General features: G+C 41.4%; 1 pseudogene; it reads left to right on the top strand.

Moving 5' to 3' along the window:
- The first annotated feature begins 15,353 nt into the window (after nucleotides 1-15,353).
- On the top strand, nucleotides 15,354-16,194 carry LOC102912478 (large ribosomal subunit protein eL8 pseudogene; annotated as a pseudogene).
- The last annotated feature ends 1,858 nt before the right edge of the window (nucleotides 16,195-18,052 follow it).

Genomic DNA, 18,052 nt, shown 5'->3' with positions numbered 1-18,052 from the left:
TATTGTTTCTCCTATTTGTGTTACTTCCAGCATAGAGACATTTGTAAAAACATGTAACATCCCAATTTTTGCATCATACAACATAGTTGTTCAGTTACCTCAAGTAACCCATGCCATCAAGGTAAACTTTTCCTTTCTATCAACAGGAAACTCTACAATAAAAATAAACTTTCATACTCCTCTCCCTCTGCCCCTTCTCATGCTAGGCATCAAAGCCAGGGTTTTGCGCCCGGTAGGCAAATATTCTCCCACTGAGTAATACCCCCTAGCCATACCTCTTCATCGTTTTTCGCTCACTTACCAAATTAAATCTGTCTGTCTTTTTCAGCATCGTACTCAATTTTGACCAAAAACATACAGCTTTAATTGTAAGTCCACAAAACATGCAAAAGGTGAAATTCTGGAAAAGATTACACAATTGGCTGCAGAGATGGCTCAGGGGTTACCAATATTTGCTGCTCTTAGGAGGATCAGAGTTTGGCAGCTCACAATTGCCTGTAACTCAAGCTCCAGGGCATCAAAGTGTCCTTGTCTGGCCGCTGTGTGTGCACATATCCACACACAGATTCACATGCATGCACATAATAAAAGATAACTTTTTTTCTTTCATTTTTCTTTATTAAGAAATTTTCTACTCACTCCACATACTATCCACATATCCACCCTCCTCCCTCCTCCCATCCCCCAGCCCTCTTTCCTAAGCCACCCCGCATGCCCACATCTCCCAAATCAAGGTCTCTTATGGGGAGTCAGCAAAGCCCAGCACACTGAGTCTAGGCAGGTCCAAGCCCTGTCCCACTGCACCAAGCCCATGCAAGGTGTCACACCACAGGCACCGGATTCCAGAAGCCTGCCCATAGACTAGGGACAGATCCCGATCCCCCTGCCTGGGTGCCCCCCAAACAGTTTGAGCCAAACAATCATCTTCCGTATCCAGAGGGCCTAGTCCAGTCCAATGGGGGCTCCACAGCCACCAGTCCACAGTTCATAGGCTTCCACTAGTGTGGCCTGTCATCTCTGCATGTCCTCCCATCATGGTCTCGACATCCCTCACCTGCAGTATCTCTCCTCTCTTTCATCAATTGGATTCCCGAAGCTCAGCCTGGTGCCTGGCCATGGATCTCTGTATCTGCCTCCATCAATCACTGGACAAAGGCTCTATGATGACAGCTAGGTTATTTGCTAGGCTGGTCACTAGAGTAGACCAGTCCAGGCACCCTCTGGACCATTGCCATCAGACCAAGATGGGGTCAACCTTGTGGATTCCTGAGAGCCTCACCAGCACCCTGCCTCTTCCTATTCCCATGATGTCCTCATCTAACATGGTATCTTCCTCCCTGCCCTCCCACTCTGTCCCTGTTCCAGCTTGACCCTCCCATTTCCCTACGTTCTCATCCCTCACTCCTTGCCCCCTGCCATCCCCCCACACACACCCAGTCCACTCATGTAGATCTCATCCACTTCTCCTTCACAGGGTCATCCATGTGTCCCTCCTAGGGTCTTTCCCTGTTAGCTAACCTCTCTGGAGTTGTGGGTTGCAGTCTAGCCATCCTTTCCCTCACATTTAGTATCTACTTATGAGTGAGTACATACTATGTTTATCCTTCTGAGACTGGGTTACCTCACTCAAGATGATATTTTCTAGTTCCATCCATTTGCCTGCAAATTTCATGATACCATTGTTTTTTACTGCTGCGTAGTACTCCATTGTGTATATATGCCATATTTTCTTTATCCATTCTTCAATTGAGGGGCATCTAGGTTGTTTCCAGGTTCTTGCTATTATGAATAATGCTGCTATGAACATAGTTGAGCATATGTCCTTGTGGTAAGATTGAGCATTCCTTGGGTATATGCCAAAGAGTAGTATAACTGGGTCTTGAGGAAGACTTATTCCCAATTTTCTGAGAAACAACCATACTGATTTCCAGAGTGGTTGTACAAGTTTGCATTCCCACCAACAGCGGAGGAGTGTTCCTCTTGCTCCATATCCTCTCCAAAATAAGCTATCTTTTGACAAAAAAGCCAAAACTGTACCATGGAAAAAAGAAAGCATCTTCAACAAATGGTGCTGGCATAACTGGAGGTCAACATGCAGAAGATTGCAAATAGATCCATATCTGTTGCCATACACAAAACTCAAGTTCAAGTGGATCAAAGACCTCAACATAAATCCAGTTACACTGAACTTGATAGAAGAGAAATTAGGAAGTAGTCTGGAATGCACTGGCACATGAGACCACTTCCTAAATATAACACCAGTAGTACAGACACGAGAGCAACAATTAATAAATGGGACCTCCTGAAACTGAGAAGCTTTTGTAGAGCAAAGGACACGGTCAATAAGACCAAACAACAGCCTACAGAATGGGAAAAGATCTTCACCAACCCCACATCTGACAGAGGGCTGATCTCCAAAATATATAAAGAACTCAAAAAGCTAGATATCAAAATACTGAACAAACCAATTAAAAAATGGGCTACTGAGCTAAACAGAGAATTCTTGACAGAAGAACCTCAAATGGCTGAAAGGCATTTAAGGAATTGCTCAACATCCTTAGTCATCAGGGAAATGCAAATCAAAACAACTTAGATACCATCTTACACCTGTCAGAATGGCTAAGATCAAAAAATAACTCTTAAAAAAGTAACATTATATGATCTTCCCAAAGACAGTGTTTCTATTTTATTCCTAGCTCCGTAGCATAAAAAATTTAACAGCTTTGATCCAGGAGCTTAAAGGCCCTGCTGTGTCCTTGTGTTGGAAGCTTGGTCCCAGCATTGTGGTGTTAAAGGAGTAGAACATTCAGTAGATCTGATGGAAGAAGTGTTTATTGAAAGCAGTGTTCTCAGAAAGGATTCCTATGGTTCTCTCAGAACCCCAAGTAGCTCCTAAGTATGCATTCTTCATTTTTAAAAAAGTGGGGGGGGAGTATAATTCTGTCCCATAAATCACTCTAGGTTCCTACCTCATCTGTGATCTCTTCCACATGTCTCAGCGTTTGAAATGCCACCTGCTATGAGAGCCTCACCAAGCCTGGATGGGACCATCAAATCTTGGACTTCCAGTCTCCAACTGTAATCTAAACAACTTCCTTGCTTTTAAAATGCACCTGACTAACTGTCTCACTTTTCCAGAGGGCCTGGTCCAGTTCCATGGAGGCTCCTCAGCCATTGGTTCACAGTTCATGTGTTTCTGTTAGTTTGGCTATTTGTCCCTGTGCTTTTTCCGATCATGGTCTCGATATCTCTTGCTTATATAATCCCTCCTCTCTCTCGCCAGTTGGACTCATGGAGCTCCACCTGGGGGACCTGCCTCAACTGAATCTACCAGGCTGGGCTGAATCCCCAGGGGAGGCCTTGCCTTGGAGGAGGCAGGAATGGGGTGTGGATGGGGGGGGGGAAGGCTGGGGAGTGGGAGGAGGGAGAACAGGGGAATCCATGGCTGATATATAAAATTAAATTAATTATAAAATAAAAATATTTATTTAAAAATGCACCTAACTAACCTTAAATAATAGGCAGAAAATGTAGCCAATCAAAACTGAATCTATTTTTTTCCTCACTCATTTCCATTATTATTGAAATAATATTTACATTTTTGTTTCAATTTGTTCTCTCCTCTCTCTCTCTCTCTCTCTCTCTCTCTCTCTCTCTCTCTGTGTGTGTGTGTGTGTGTGTGTGTGTGTGTGTGTGTGTGTTCATGCATATGTGGCACAGCAGTCATGTGGAGGTGAAAGGCTCTGAGGGAGTTGGCTCTCCGCCATGTGAGTTGCAGGGGTCAAGCTCATGGTGTTGGCCATGTTTGTCAACAAACACCTTTACCTGCTAAGCCATCTTGCTGACTCTGTGCTAGCATTTTATAACTGCAAATGCCACGACAAATATTCAGCTGTACAAACTAGAGTTCTTTTTGATACCGCTACGCTCTCACATGTGATGTTTCCTGTTCCTACTGATTCTTCTTTTAAGTTCTGCTCAGGTTCATCCTCGTGTAGGCCATATAAGAGGTCATGTGACTGTTCAAAAACAGTTGACATCCCACTAATATGACATGTCTATATTTATAGGAAAAAGTTTACTGAATACAAAACTCTATCACAGTTGATAAAGTCATCAAACCACAGACAGCTCTTCTCTGGACTCTGTATTGAAATGCCATTAACGGTGCACCACCTAGAAACTTTAAAAACTTGCTGAGTAACTAAGACATTTAACAACTACTATATCTACCTCATGTAAAATATCCAAATTACTTTCTACCATAAGCTTACCAGATTCTAATTTAAAAGTGTCTGTAATTCCTAGCTTTAAGTAACATTTTTAATAGCCTCTTTTCCATATAACCAATGATACACACCCCAAGGTAGTGGAATTCAATAATGGAATTCACTCTGTCATTTTATACACTAAAATCAGTTTTAGTAGAATAACTTTCATGTAATTGATAAGAATTTGGAAGGGGGATAGAAAGATCTATAAAATTTGATGTTTCAGATAAACGTTTTCTGGAAGCCAGTAAAATTATTTTAAAGATGTCAGTTCTCAAATATAAAAATCTATAATTCTCTATAATAATAAGTTTATGTAAGCTTAATTTTTCTAATTTCCCATCATTGTCTTCATACTGCTTATCATCTCAGGGACCATTTTCTGTAATAAATCATATTGATGTGCTCTAATGGACTTCTCTCTTCATTGGAGTCTCAAGAATTACGCTTCCATCCACACCCCACCACCTGCCATTCATGATCAGACTGTCGTCATGAACCCTGCACATGACTTCCAGTTCAGTGTTCTCTCACTTTCGGTCATTTCCTCTCCTGGAAGAGATGAAGGAGGCAGATGGGGAGGGCTGGTGGCTAAGTGAGCAGGACAAGCTTTCACTAAGAGTTGAGAATATCAAAGGACCGCTGTTCTGCTGTGAAGAGCAGCAGGTGTAGCTGGAGGGCTCCCACCAGGAGGCTGGGGTCCAAGCAGAGAGAAGTCAAGGATTTATTCTTTTTTATCTTTCTAACATCCTTAGGAAGGGCACTTACTGTCTGTATTTATAAATGAGGAAACAGTAACGAGGTATTTCGTACTTGCACAGGATCACAGAACCAATAGATGACAACTCTGGACTACAAATCCAACCAGTCTTGCTTTTGTTTATGATTGATTAATATATCATTATGCATATTTGAACATGAATTGAACTGCAATTGAACAAACTAAACTCTCCTGAGTGCTCTGTCCTTAATTTATTTCTCTCAATATTTTAATTTGATTTATACATCTAATACATTTGATTTGTTGACAGTCTACCTATTGAATACTTTCTTAATCACTGCCATTATGGATTAAAGACTAGATTTTCACGTAGTTGCGACATTTATATAAATAATTACATTTTATTTATCATTTATTTATTTATTTTTAGTAAGAAATTTTATATTCATTTTACATACCAAAGCCACAAGTCTCCCTCTCTTCCCTCTTCCCACCCCCCAGCTCCCTGTAACCCACCATCCTTTCCCTCCTCCAACAAGGTAAGGCCTCCTATGGGGAGTCAGAAGAGCCTGGTACGTTCAGTTGAGGCAGGTCTATAAATAAGAGTGATTATTCTGAATTAAACACAAAAAAAAATCACATCGTATTATTTATTTTTTGTAGGATTGTGTAGTCTGACTGTGGGAATTTGAGGAAGCTTCAAATTATCATGCTATGTAGGCTAAGATTTCTGAGTCAATGTTCAGTCAAGGGGCAGAGAACTGCCAGTAGAAGGGAGCAAAAACACAAAGCAACAAAACCTCTCATTTTGGAGAAACGGAGCCATAATCTGAGGGAACATCTCAGCATCACTTCTGGCAGCTACAGTAGGAGCCAGACCCCTGCCAATACCTGCAGATGAGCAGCAAACCAACAAGAAGGAAGATTGGAGAACTGAGCTGGAGAAGTCTAGGAAACCAGAAGACCTTCGCCCAACAGAACTGTCTCTGTGAAAAACCTTCCTCCCAGCATCACTGAAAAAGCAGAGCAGAAACTGTGTAATAGCCATGGGATGAGAGGAAAAGTTTCCTTCTTGGGGGTAAAGATTCCAGCTATATCTGCCGGGGAGAATGAACTCTGGCAGAAATTGTCAAAATGGAACTGAACGAGATACACGTGACCTGCCATAATGCATCCTTCATGCCAACATCTTCCCAGGTAGTGTCTCTACTGAGAACTAGAAGAAGCTCTTTCTGTGTTTGGCCAGGAGTCATTGCAGATAGCTGAGGAAGGCCCACCTGAAACATCATCATTGAGTTCTCAGTGAAGACAGCTGCTTGGAAAGCTCTGAACAAATGCAAGAAGGCTTCTTCCTGCTAACCACATTTCCTTAGCTTCTGACCATGGGTCCCACAGGCCAACCAGAAGACAGGGGGCATCCTGGGGAAGCTGGTTATAAAATAATAGAGATTTCATGCATAATGAGAGTTGTCATCCAGACTTGCACAACCTGGCTCTGCAGAGTGTGAGGGTACCATGAGTGGGAAGACACAATTTAGATGGAGAAGTTCTAGGACCAAGCAGACTGCATCATTACGGATGTTCATGAGAAGCTGTAGATGGAACAGTAAGATGTCGATGTGTAGGAAGCTCGCCATGCTAATAGAGAGAGTATTTCATAAGGTACTGAGAAACACTTAGAAAAATGGAGGAGGCACCACAACCACAGGGGGTCAAGGACCAAAGCAGAGTGTGCTGAGGTGGAAGGAAAGTAGGCTCTGTGAGGAACGAGGGAGGCTGTATAATAAGAAGCTATGGCACAGCAATGCCAGGAAGAATTCAAACAAACTTCCCCTAATGTGAGAGAGGAAGAAATACAGACAGGCCTGGATGCAACCTCAGAATTGACCTAGACAACTGCAAGTTTTAATTAAGTTGCTACAATGGAAGGGATTAGGGTCCGTGGCAAAACTTCCCCTGCACTCACCATGTGGATCCTGGAGCTAAATTTGCTTCAAACAAATGCCAATCAATACTAACAAAGTTTCAGTGTCTAGTTTCCCACACCTCTTTAAACACACACACACACACACACACACACACACACACACACACACACACACACACGAACACGAACACGAACACAAGCACACATAGTTTTTAGACGGGCTGGAATTCTACCTTGGAAAGATATTCAGTATTCCTCCCAATAGATGAGTCTCTGCTGCCTAAACTGTTCTAGGAAGTATACTTGGAGGCAGAGGGTAAGAGAGGAGTGGTGTTGAACATCAAGGTCTGTGAGATATGATGATTAACCAATCTGTGTGGTACATTCCTGGAGCATCATGTGGTTGTTGAGGGCCTAGAGGGGGAACAATAACAAAATGGAATCAATTAGAGTTCTTTTAATATTTATCAATTCTCTTTGGGTTTATTTGTAGCCACTATGTTTTAATTGCTTTTTCATCCTTATATCCCTCGATCCCAGAGATGTTGCTACATATACTGCAGAGTCAAACATCCCACAACGCCATAGCTCAGCTCCTCCATTCACACCCAGGTAGAATTCAGACAAACAACCACAGATTAAAGCATGCCCACAGCCCTGTAATACTCCATAAATCACACATTGGTGTTCTGTGGAAAAGAGTTCCCCTTTGAGACTTCCATTTGCTATATTTTAAGAAATTCTTCTGCCAATTTGCCTTCATCTTTTTCTCAGGAATAGGTCAGACGGTTTTGTGTCTGAAATATTGCTGTTCACAGCATTTCATGAGAGGGATAGGGTGTTCTTTGGAGGAGGGTTCTTGTGTTCTGAGAGCTCATGGTAGTTCTTCTGCTGCCTATTTTGAGTAGTTATTCTGTGCATTTATTATTGCTGCATTGTATTTGATTTGTCCCTGTTGCCTTGAATTTGGAGATTTTCTGAGAAGCAATGCAGTACACACTTATTAAAATACATTTTAAACTAAAAAAAATCCAGTCATACAGAGCTAAGACTGGATAAATTTTGTAAGAAAAAGTAGCTTCCCACATAATTTTACCTAATCCTTTTTCTGCAGTTGCTACATTAATAACATCTACATTTATTAGAGGAGATTGGTCTGACTCCCTGTATACCCAGGATTAAACAGTTACATCCATATACAATTCCTTTTCACTGCTTTCTATTTTTATTTTCTAATCTATATAGGCAGAATGTTCACCCCTGTGCAAGCTGCCTTTGATTTCTCTCTCATCTACTGTCCTTTCATAGTCTTGCTTTCTAAGGATTTCACCTACAACTCTGTCCACCATCATACTGACATTTTTTGCCAAAATTTTACTTCCATTCATTATAAATTTAGAAGGTAAGCAGAGGTATTTCTGGGTGACATCGTGACCCAAGAACCTCAATGTTATCTCCAGATCATGGTCACTCTTTCCTGTGGGATCCCCAGGAAAGATATTTTTACAGAGCGGTAAGTAAATGAAAGTGAAGTCACACATTTTATTAATTACGTGCAAAAGTCCTCTTAGGCCACCACCTGGGTCTTAGAAAGAAGTGCATGAACTACGCCCATAGCTGCCACACTTCTAACTTCCCCCCTTCTTGAAACTGGGACTGAGTCAATGGATTGACTAATGATAATTCCATTCAATGATTCTCTTTTTATGTGAAGAAGGCCATGAAGGAAGACTATGAACCACTTTCCAGTGAGGCCTCAACTGTCCTTATTTGTATTTTTAATGTCTAGGACTTAAAGGAATAAAATGCAAAGCATGATCTTGTCCACATATATCCTCTCCAATTTAATTGCTCTCCATTCTTTGTGGATAGCACCAGCACACTTTGAAAAGCAACAGACTTGCACTTGAATCCTTCTTTTGAGAAATCTCTGCCTTTCTGCCTTTGGTAAAATTACTTTTCTGAACCTCAAATTCACTTGTTTATTAAAAGGAGCTCAATCTTCTCCTCCCCCCAACCCCCAATACATATACAACTCAAAGCTATTGTATTGACAAAATAGGATCCTGGATCCACAATAGATATATAATGTGCCCTAAGCCAGAGATACTGTTCCCTTTATGTAGAGATTATTTCATCTCCTCCACTTAAACACGTCATTCACTTTATGATTTTAGAAAACCTGAAGTATAGACTCACTGCTGTCTGGCTTGACCCATTTATAATGCAAACCCTGCCTGTGAGTTGTCATGAATCTCTAGCTTTCTACCCCTGGTGGTGACTGTGCCATGATCCCTTGTGAAAGTGAAGTCAGTTGCCCACAAGCTCGTGAGTCTAGTTTTAAAATAAACAACATGATGCCATCTAGACTCCAAGAGAACTGGCGTAAGCCATTCTTATCAGAATGTGAAGCATTATAGCCACTAGCTACGCCGTGTCTTTAATAGCTGAGTGACGGCTACCACAAATCTCTGCTAAATGTGCTTTCAGGTTGACTAACCACAGCATACTGAACAAAATGGTCTCGTAATAATTCTTCCACTATAATGTGTAGATTTCTACATAAACAGCATTTTTCTAAGGTTCTTTCCTGAAGTTAGACAAATGTTACATTCTCGTAAGAAAATAACATTTTATATCCATAGCTTTGTGCTTCGAAGGTTTAAAGAAACAAAATTGTATCAGTCTAAAAGGAGGCTTTTGTGTAACGGAACCATTTGAAATAAAGATGTGTTGCTCAGATCTTTAAGATATAACTGGCCCCCTCCCGTTTTACTTCCATGTCTCACCAGAGAGATATTCATTTACCACTGAACAGGACAGATTTCTCACCACTGAAAATAGAGTCTGCTACAACCATCCATCCCAATGGCCTCACTTCTTCATAGTTTCCTTCAAAAAGAACAAAACTTACAATGTTGACCTCATCTTTTAAAATAAAAGCCAAATGCTTCCAGACAAACATCAATAAAGACATAAGAAAGTATTCTCTTTTTATTTTTTGGAAGCTCACAAATCCCCAGCTAGCCTCCCTCATATGTAGTCAGCAATTACTCTTTAAGTGCAAATTTCCATAGGTGGACTCGCAAATCTATACACCTGGCTGCCTCACTTTGTTGTCAAAGATGTTGAAAGTAAGTACAGGAAAGAAAGACTAAAGCAAGCTCACAATTAGCTATTAAAGGCTGTTTCTATGCAACGTGATAAAGATAAAATAGTCTTTCAAACTTTTTCAGTGCTGTGTGTTAAAGGAAAGTCTGAACTCTTTGGTCCTTCCCAGAAAGGAAGAAAGACACCGTGCTTCCATTCAAAAGTAGCATCTGCTCCTTTCCCATCCTTAGTGACTTGTAGCTGTTGGGGTGAAGGTATATAGCATGAATGTCTGACAAAGGCAGACTATCCTCCCGGGGGGGGGGGACAAATCACCCTTTCATCTCAGATCATCAGGCTGACCCTGCTTCACCCAGACTTCCCTTCCAGTCCCCACAAAATGCACACTCTTTCTGTGGTACACAGTAATCACCAACTAGATTTTGACAAACTCCAGTGTTTCATGAGCATTCATGGACCACAGAACACATAAAGCAGAGAATATAAGAATCCATCATAGGCCTGATGCAAATACACAGTTCAAGAAGTGAAGTAATACAAATTGCTGAATGTTGCCTAACACACTAATCAAAACTCTTCCAAACTAATATTACCTATTAAGAAACAGCACACACTCTGGGAAAGTCAATAATTGCCTAATATAAGGATATAATAAATATAAAAATATAAAAAGCTATATAATAAAGGTTGCAGATATGACCCAAATTAGAAATTATTACAAACTTTGACTTAGAATCAATTAATCATTCAATTTTTTAAGAAATAACCATCTCAGTTGATCTTGAAAAATTGCTTGAAAAGGACTGCTACCATATCTATATGCCAAAGTAACTCCTTGAAACTAATGGTAGAAAAAACATTCTTTGTGAAAAGCAATGTTAAATAGAACTTTGCTGAGGCCTTGTAGTCATTGCCAAGTCCAAACCAGAAATAGTTTTAACTATACAAGTCCAAGGAGGGTACTAGGATTCCCTCCATTTCTCATGTGTCCTCTAAAATCAACTCAAATTGGGACACAGGGGACTTCAGAAAGTCTTTTAGGGGATACTGACAATTCACAACAAGCTGCCTGTTTTTGGTGTAGCAGAAATATAAGCTGCTCTTTCCCCCTAGAAGTTCTATCAAAGAACTTTGCAGTGAGGAATCTGGCAAATATTTTGATCTTTGACCAAAATTGATCTTCCTCTGCCCTGTGCATCACATGAAAGAACCAGCATTTGAATAACTGTCACACCAAGATCAAACCCCACAAGTGATTTAGAAGGCCTTGTTCTCCTCATATTCTCCATCCCCTCTGACTCCTACAACTTTTCCCCTTCCTCTTCCACCGGGTGCCCTGATGTCTGAGGGGAGGAATTTGATGGAGATACTCCATTTAGAGCTGAATGTTCCAAAGTCTTTCTCTGTGTATGTGTAATGTCTGGCTGTGAGTCTCTGTATTTGTTCCCACCTATTGCAGAAGGAAGGTTCTCTGATGAAGGCTGAAAAAGGCACTCATCTATCGATATAGCAGAATATAATTAGGAATCATTTTAATGCTACTGGTTTTTTCTTAAGAACGACAGTATTTTTTTCTTTTTTTACTCTATGTCTCTGGGCTATCTAGTCTCAGGTTCTTGGTCATCTAGGCAGTTTAGGGATTGAGTTACATCTCATGGAGTGGGTCATATATCAAATCAGACATTTGGTGATTACTCCCACAAGCTTTGTGCCATCATTGCCCTAGCATATTTTGCAGCCAGGACAGAATTGTAGATCAAAGGGTTTGTGGCTGAGTTGATTTTTATGTTTCTCCTTTGGTAGCCGACAGAGTACCTTCCATACCAAAGACACTACAGCATAAGGGTGAAGGTCCTATGTGGGCACCAGCTGGATCGCTCATGTTCAATGAGTTGTGTGGCTGTTGTCTTCAGCAATGGGGCCTTGCTGTCAGTTTGTAGAGAGAAATCTATTGCCTTGGCAACAACCTGGGTTGTTTGGGGATTTCCATGGGACCCCTTTGGCCAACAACTCAATTCAATGTAACCCAGTACTGTAGGCTTTGTTTGGTGACAAGAGATGGCCAATTGGGACTCCATCTCCCCCATTATCTGAAGACTTCAAAATCAACTGAGAAAAACTCACACGAACTCATAGATACTGAAGCAGCCAAGACAGGACCTGCATGGGTCTGCACCAAGTCCTCCGTGTACACATCATGTCTTTCAGTTTAGTGTTTTTATAGAACTCCTGAGTGTGTGAACAAGTGAATCCCTTATTCCTATGACTTCTTTTGGGCTCCTTTCCTCCTGTTGGTTTGCCTTGTCTAACTTCTGTGTGGTGGTATTGTGTTCCCCAAAATATTGTGTACTCTAATAAATTTATCTGGGGTCAGAGAACAGACAGCCACTAGGTACAAAGGCTAGAAAATGGTGGCACTCACACCTTTAATCCTAGCATTCCAGAGATAGAAATACCTCTGGATCTCTGTGAGTTCAAGGCCACATTGGAAATAGCCAAGCATGGTGACACACACCTTTAATCCCAGAAAGCCAGCCTTTAATCCCAGGGAGTGGTGGTAGAAAGCAGAAAGATATATATAAGGCATGAGGACCAGAAACTAGAAGAATTTGGCTGGTTAAGCATGTGGCTGGTTAAGCTTCAGGCTTTTGAGCAGCAGTTCAGCTGAGAGCCATTGGGATGAGGACACAGAAGCCTCCAGTCTGAGGAGACAGGACCAGCTGAGGATCCGGCGAGGTGAGATAGCTGTGGCTTGTTCTGTCACTCTGATCTACCAGCATGGACCCCAATAACTCGCCTCAGGTTTGATTTTATTAATAAGAACTTTTAAGATCCTGCTATACTTCCGTATGATAGTCCTTGTTTTATCTTACTATATTTTATTTTGTTATGTTTTGTTGTTTGTAGTGGGTAGCCATTCCAGCTTTGATCTGGAAGTTCCAACCCCCATTGAGGTTTCTGCAACTGTCATGCTTACAAGGCAGGGCTGAGAGAGGACCCTGAAGACCCAAGATCTGGATGTGCCGGCTCTCTTGGTTCCTGGACCCTGGACACTGGAGGGAGACAGAGCAGAGTTCTCCAGAGAACACTGCTGGACTGTGCTATACCTTTCCCAGACCCTGTTACCTATCCCTTCATTTGTGAGTTACCCCACAAAATAAACCTCCCTTTCAACTACGTGGAATTGCCTTAATAATTTCACCAATAGTTTTTATCTCTTAGAAGCCTGTTCTTTTCTAATGAAAGAAAGGGAGTGGATCCAGATAGTAGGGTGGGTGGGGAGGCACTGGGAGGAGGAGAAGGAATGGAAATTGTAATCAGGATATGCTGTATAAGAAAAGAATGTATTTTCAGTAAACAAGAAGAAAACAAAACAAACAAACACCAAACCTGGCACTGACTATTAAGGCAAGTGAGTGATACTTCCCAACCTGAACCTCTTTTTCCTCTAGCTCCAGTTCACATTCTAAAGTCGAGAAGGAACTAGTGAAGAGATGACCACGCCTGAACATTTAAAAATGTATGCAAACACATGAGATGCCTAAGCTCTCGGGTATTCTTCCCTGTGAGCAAATGAATATTAGAATCAGGTGTCTCCTACACATCAACAGGACTCTCCTTGCTAAATCTGATTCAAGATTTCTGGGATAGAGTCAGCAAACTGAGTTTTTAACACACCACTGCACTACCACAATGTGGGAAACACTATCCTAAGGGAAGAGAAAGGTAACAATGCTGTGATGGTAGATGTTGATTCTCAACTTCACTCCATCGAGACTTAAAAGAGGCACATCTCTGAGTGCGTCTGGTAAGATCATTTCCGGGAAGGAGTAACTGGGGTAAGGGAAGAGAACCACGCCCAGGGCAAATGACCCCTTCCCACAGCAGCCCCAAACTCTCAGATACCATGAAAAAGCAGCTTTGCTTCTTGCCCACCTCCATTGCCTGCTGAAGTGTGGAGCCATCCAGGGCCACTGCTGCGGCTGCCATTCCTCAGCCTTCTAATGTGGAACTAAGGTCTGCTTCTCTCCAGGACTCTCAGATTATTGAAGCAACATTGTGGCCGTTGAGCCATATGACCTGAGCAGCTAATGACGGGGTTATCAGGCCCCCTGGCATGCAGACAGCCTTTGTTGGACTATTCAGACCATACTGTGCAAGTGAATCTTTACACACACACACACACACACTGCTCTGTTCCTCTAGAGAACTCTGACACATACGTGTTGGTAATGGGTTTTTAATCCATTGCTTCTGAGTAATGAAAGGGACAAAATGCAGGCTGAAGAATATGACAATGATGACCCAGAAATAACATCAAATCTGGAGTAGGTCAGGAGCTCAGAAGAATCTCTACATTCAACAGTCCTAACAGTGGTGGGTAAAAGTACATAATTATCAGTCTCACAAATTTGCCACTTTTGTAGATTACATTATGGGCAGAAAGTTACATATAGAACAGCTTTCAGACATAAAGGTCACAGGGACTGCAGAGAGGCAAGGTCAACTTTCAGTAGTGGAAATGTCGCTTATGACCAACCAGTGTTCTTAATTCTGATATGGAATACTTGTATTTTTATCCACATAACCCATCTTTGAATCTATTACCGGGCACATATCTAGAGATTATTAAATAACATAAACAGAATGAGGTATGCTTTCACCTTGTAAAATTGCACACCTGGAAGAGATTCCTGAGTGGCCTTTTAATTCTACAAGAACTCTCACAGTACAAAAATGAAAAAGTCAAGATTTATCTTTTATTTGTTAATTTCTACATTATTTTCCACACAGTAATGTGGTCCTACCAAGGACGGCAATCCCAGCTCTCAAGCAGGTTGTGTCCATGTCCCCCTATGCTTCTAAGGTGCTGGTGACTCCAAATTGCCTAAGAAAAATTGACTGTGAAATAAGAAACATCTCCCACATTCTTCTTGTTTTATATTTTGGAGTAAGAGAGACCCTGGTAAAACAGAACAAAGCCATCCTTCCCCTTTGGAAGGATAATGAGGAAAGCCCCAAAGTGCTATTTTGAACCAAGATTTCTAGTATTTCTTTCCGAAAGATCCTTTTTTCCTCCGAACACTTAATGAGCTCTGGATTGGAGTCTAAGAGGACTTGCTAAGGGGAGGAGAGAAGCTCGGAGCTATCTGTGCCATCCAGGAACAAAAGCAGATGGAGAGGGGAATGGAAAGAGTCAAGGACGGGTGTGATCAAGATGGAGTGGGCCCATCGTCTGGGAGAGGTGAGCAGCTGATGACAAACTCCCAGGTTAGGGAAGATTAACAAACCAAACACTTGTCTCTCCTCCGGTCTGAGTAAGATGCGCAAAGGAAACAAGGCTAAGTGGGAAAAGTAACCCCAGCCCCCACCATCATGAAGAAACTGGAGCCCCAAAAGGTGGTGAATCCTGTTTGAGAAAAAGCCTTAGAACTTAGGCATCGGGCAGGACATCCAGCCCAAAAGAGATCGCACGTGCTTTGCTTCCTCAAATGGCCCCACTACATTAGGCTGCAGCGGCAAAGGGCCATCCTCTATAAGTGGCTCAAAGTACCTCCTGCCATTAACCAGTTACCCCAGGTGCTGGACCAGCAAACGCCTACCCAGCTGCTTAAGCTTGCCCACAAGTACAGGCCAGAGACAAAGCGGGAAGAAAAGTAAAGGCTGTTGGCCCGTGCTAAGAAGAAAGCTGCGGGCAAAGGGGGCGTCCCAACTAAGAGACCGCCTGTCCTTCAAGCAAAGGTCAATACAGTCACCACCTTGGTGAGAACAAGAAGGCTCAGCTGATGGTGACTGCCCACGATGTAGACCCTATTGAGCTGGTGATCTTCCTCCCTGCCCTATGTCTCAAGATGGGGGTCCCTTACTGCGTCATCAAGGGAAAGTCCAGGCTGGAGCATCTACTCCACAGGAAGAAGACATGCACCACTGTTGCCTTCACATAGGTTAACTCGAAAGGCAAAGGTGTTCTGGTTAAGTTGGTGGAAGCTATTAGGACCAATTACAACAGCAGGTATGATGAGATCCGCTACCACTGGGGAGGCAACATCCTGGGTCCTAAATCTGCGGCTCTCATTGCCAAGCTGGAAAAAGCAAAGGCCAAAGAACATTCCACTACGCTGATTCAAATGTACACTGCTAAGCTTTCTGTAAACATAATTTAAAAAAAAATCTAATACAATTGGAGGTTGTTTTCACTACAGCACAATAAATCTCTCCTGTCCCTCCAGTTGAAATAACAGTCAACTGACGTGCCTGAAGTAGTGTGTGTTTTGCTTTGCTTTGGTTTTGGTTATGAGAAAAGGCATTAGGTTCATATTCTAGATTCTATATACTAGCATAAAGTATGTAGTCCCTGATGCCATCACTGAATTAAATGAATTCTGTGGACATGGAGGTTCAAAGTGAAATATGAGCGTAGGAATATAACCCTTACCCACAAACAGACCTTTAAAACCATATTTCATAGGATGAGAGGCTCCATCTAATATTATCTAGACTTTAGGAGAAGTAAATCCCCTGTTATCAAGTAAACAACATAAAGCCTGGTGGTGGTGGCACACACCTTTAATCCCAGCACTCGGGAGGCAGAGGCAGGTGGATCTTTGTGAGTTCGAGGCCAGCCTGGGCTACCAAGTGAGTTCCAGGAAAGGCGCAAAGCTACACAAAGAAACCCTGTCTCAAAAAACAAAAAAACAAAAAAAGAAAGAAAGGAAAGAAAACAACATAATTATAATACATGGAATATTAAATGCTTTATTAGCAGATTTTTTGTAGATAATGGGTTTGATAAATGTATTTTCTTGGATTTATATAATTTTTCTCCATATTAATCTCTTGCCTTCCATTCCTCCCCCTTGCCCCTCCTGTTAATCCTCTATCTCCCCCCATGTCGATAGATATGTGGATATGTAGAAATTATATAATTGTATTTATTTATATAAACTAAGCCTCCATAAATAAGAGAAACCATTAGCTATTTTTCTGAACCTGGCTTATTTCATTTAACATGATAATATCTAGTTACATCCATTTTCTAACAAGCAACATACTTTCATTCCTCTTCATGGGTGAACAAAATCCATTGCAAACACATCCCACAGTTCCTTCATTCATTATTCTGTTGATGGGAATGTGAACCAAGTACATAGCTTGATAGCAGTGAGCCACACAGCAATATAGATTGATATGAAAATATGTCTCTCATATGAACTTGCCAGTTCTTTGTGAATGTACATTCCAAAATTGTGTAGCTGGGTCATGTGGTAGTTCTATTTTTAGTTTTCCACTAGTGGGTAGAACAATTTACATTTCCACCAGTAGTGAGGGAAGGTTGTCCTCCTCTTACAACCTTGCCAACCTTTATCATTGATTTTGTAATATTTGCCTTTGTGACTAGGGTGAGACAAAAAAATCTCAATGAAATTTTAATTTGCATTATCCAGATGAATGAGAACATAGTACATTTTTCCATATTATTTAGCCATTTGTACTTCATCTTAGGAGAAATGTCTCTTTAATTCATTGCCCATTTACTGGTAGTCTTATTTGGTCTTAGCATTTTCGTGTTTTGAGTTCCTATTGAGTTCCCATGCTAGCTATTAACCCTCTGTCATAGTTTAGCTACTGAAGACTTTTCTCTCATTCTGCAGGTTGCTTCTTCACTCAAAGTTTTCTTGAAAGGACAGAATCTTTTTAATTTCATGCTGTCACATTTATCAGTTCTTGACTTCCTGACCTTTTGGAGGTCTTTCCAAAACTCCTTTCGTGCCTTTATCTTGACATGTTTTCCTGTTTTCTCTTAGTAGTATCAGAGTTTGAGTCTTGCATTAGTCTCGTTGCTACATTTTAGTTGATTTTCTATTTCTGTCAGGGGGAATACTGGGATCCAGTTTCATTCTTCTACATGCAAAAATCAAGTTTTCTCCTCCAAGGTATATTTTGACACCACTTCTGCAAATGATGTGTGGGCTTATTCCTGGGTCATCCACTTTATTTCATTGACCTATGTCATTGTTCTTA

This window comes from Peromyscus maniculatus, chromosome 14 (assembly GCF_049852395.1).
Source record: "Peromyscus maniculatus bairdii isolate BWxNUB_F1_BW_parent chromosome 14, HU_Pman_BW_mat_3.1, whole genome shotgun sequence".
NCBI lineage: Eukaryota > Metazoa > Chordata > Mammalia > Rodentia > Cricetidae > Peromyscus > Peromyscus maniculatus.
The sequence above is the reverse complement of the archived record's forward strand: the minus strand, read 5'-3'. Positions and strand labels throughout refer to the sequence as shown.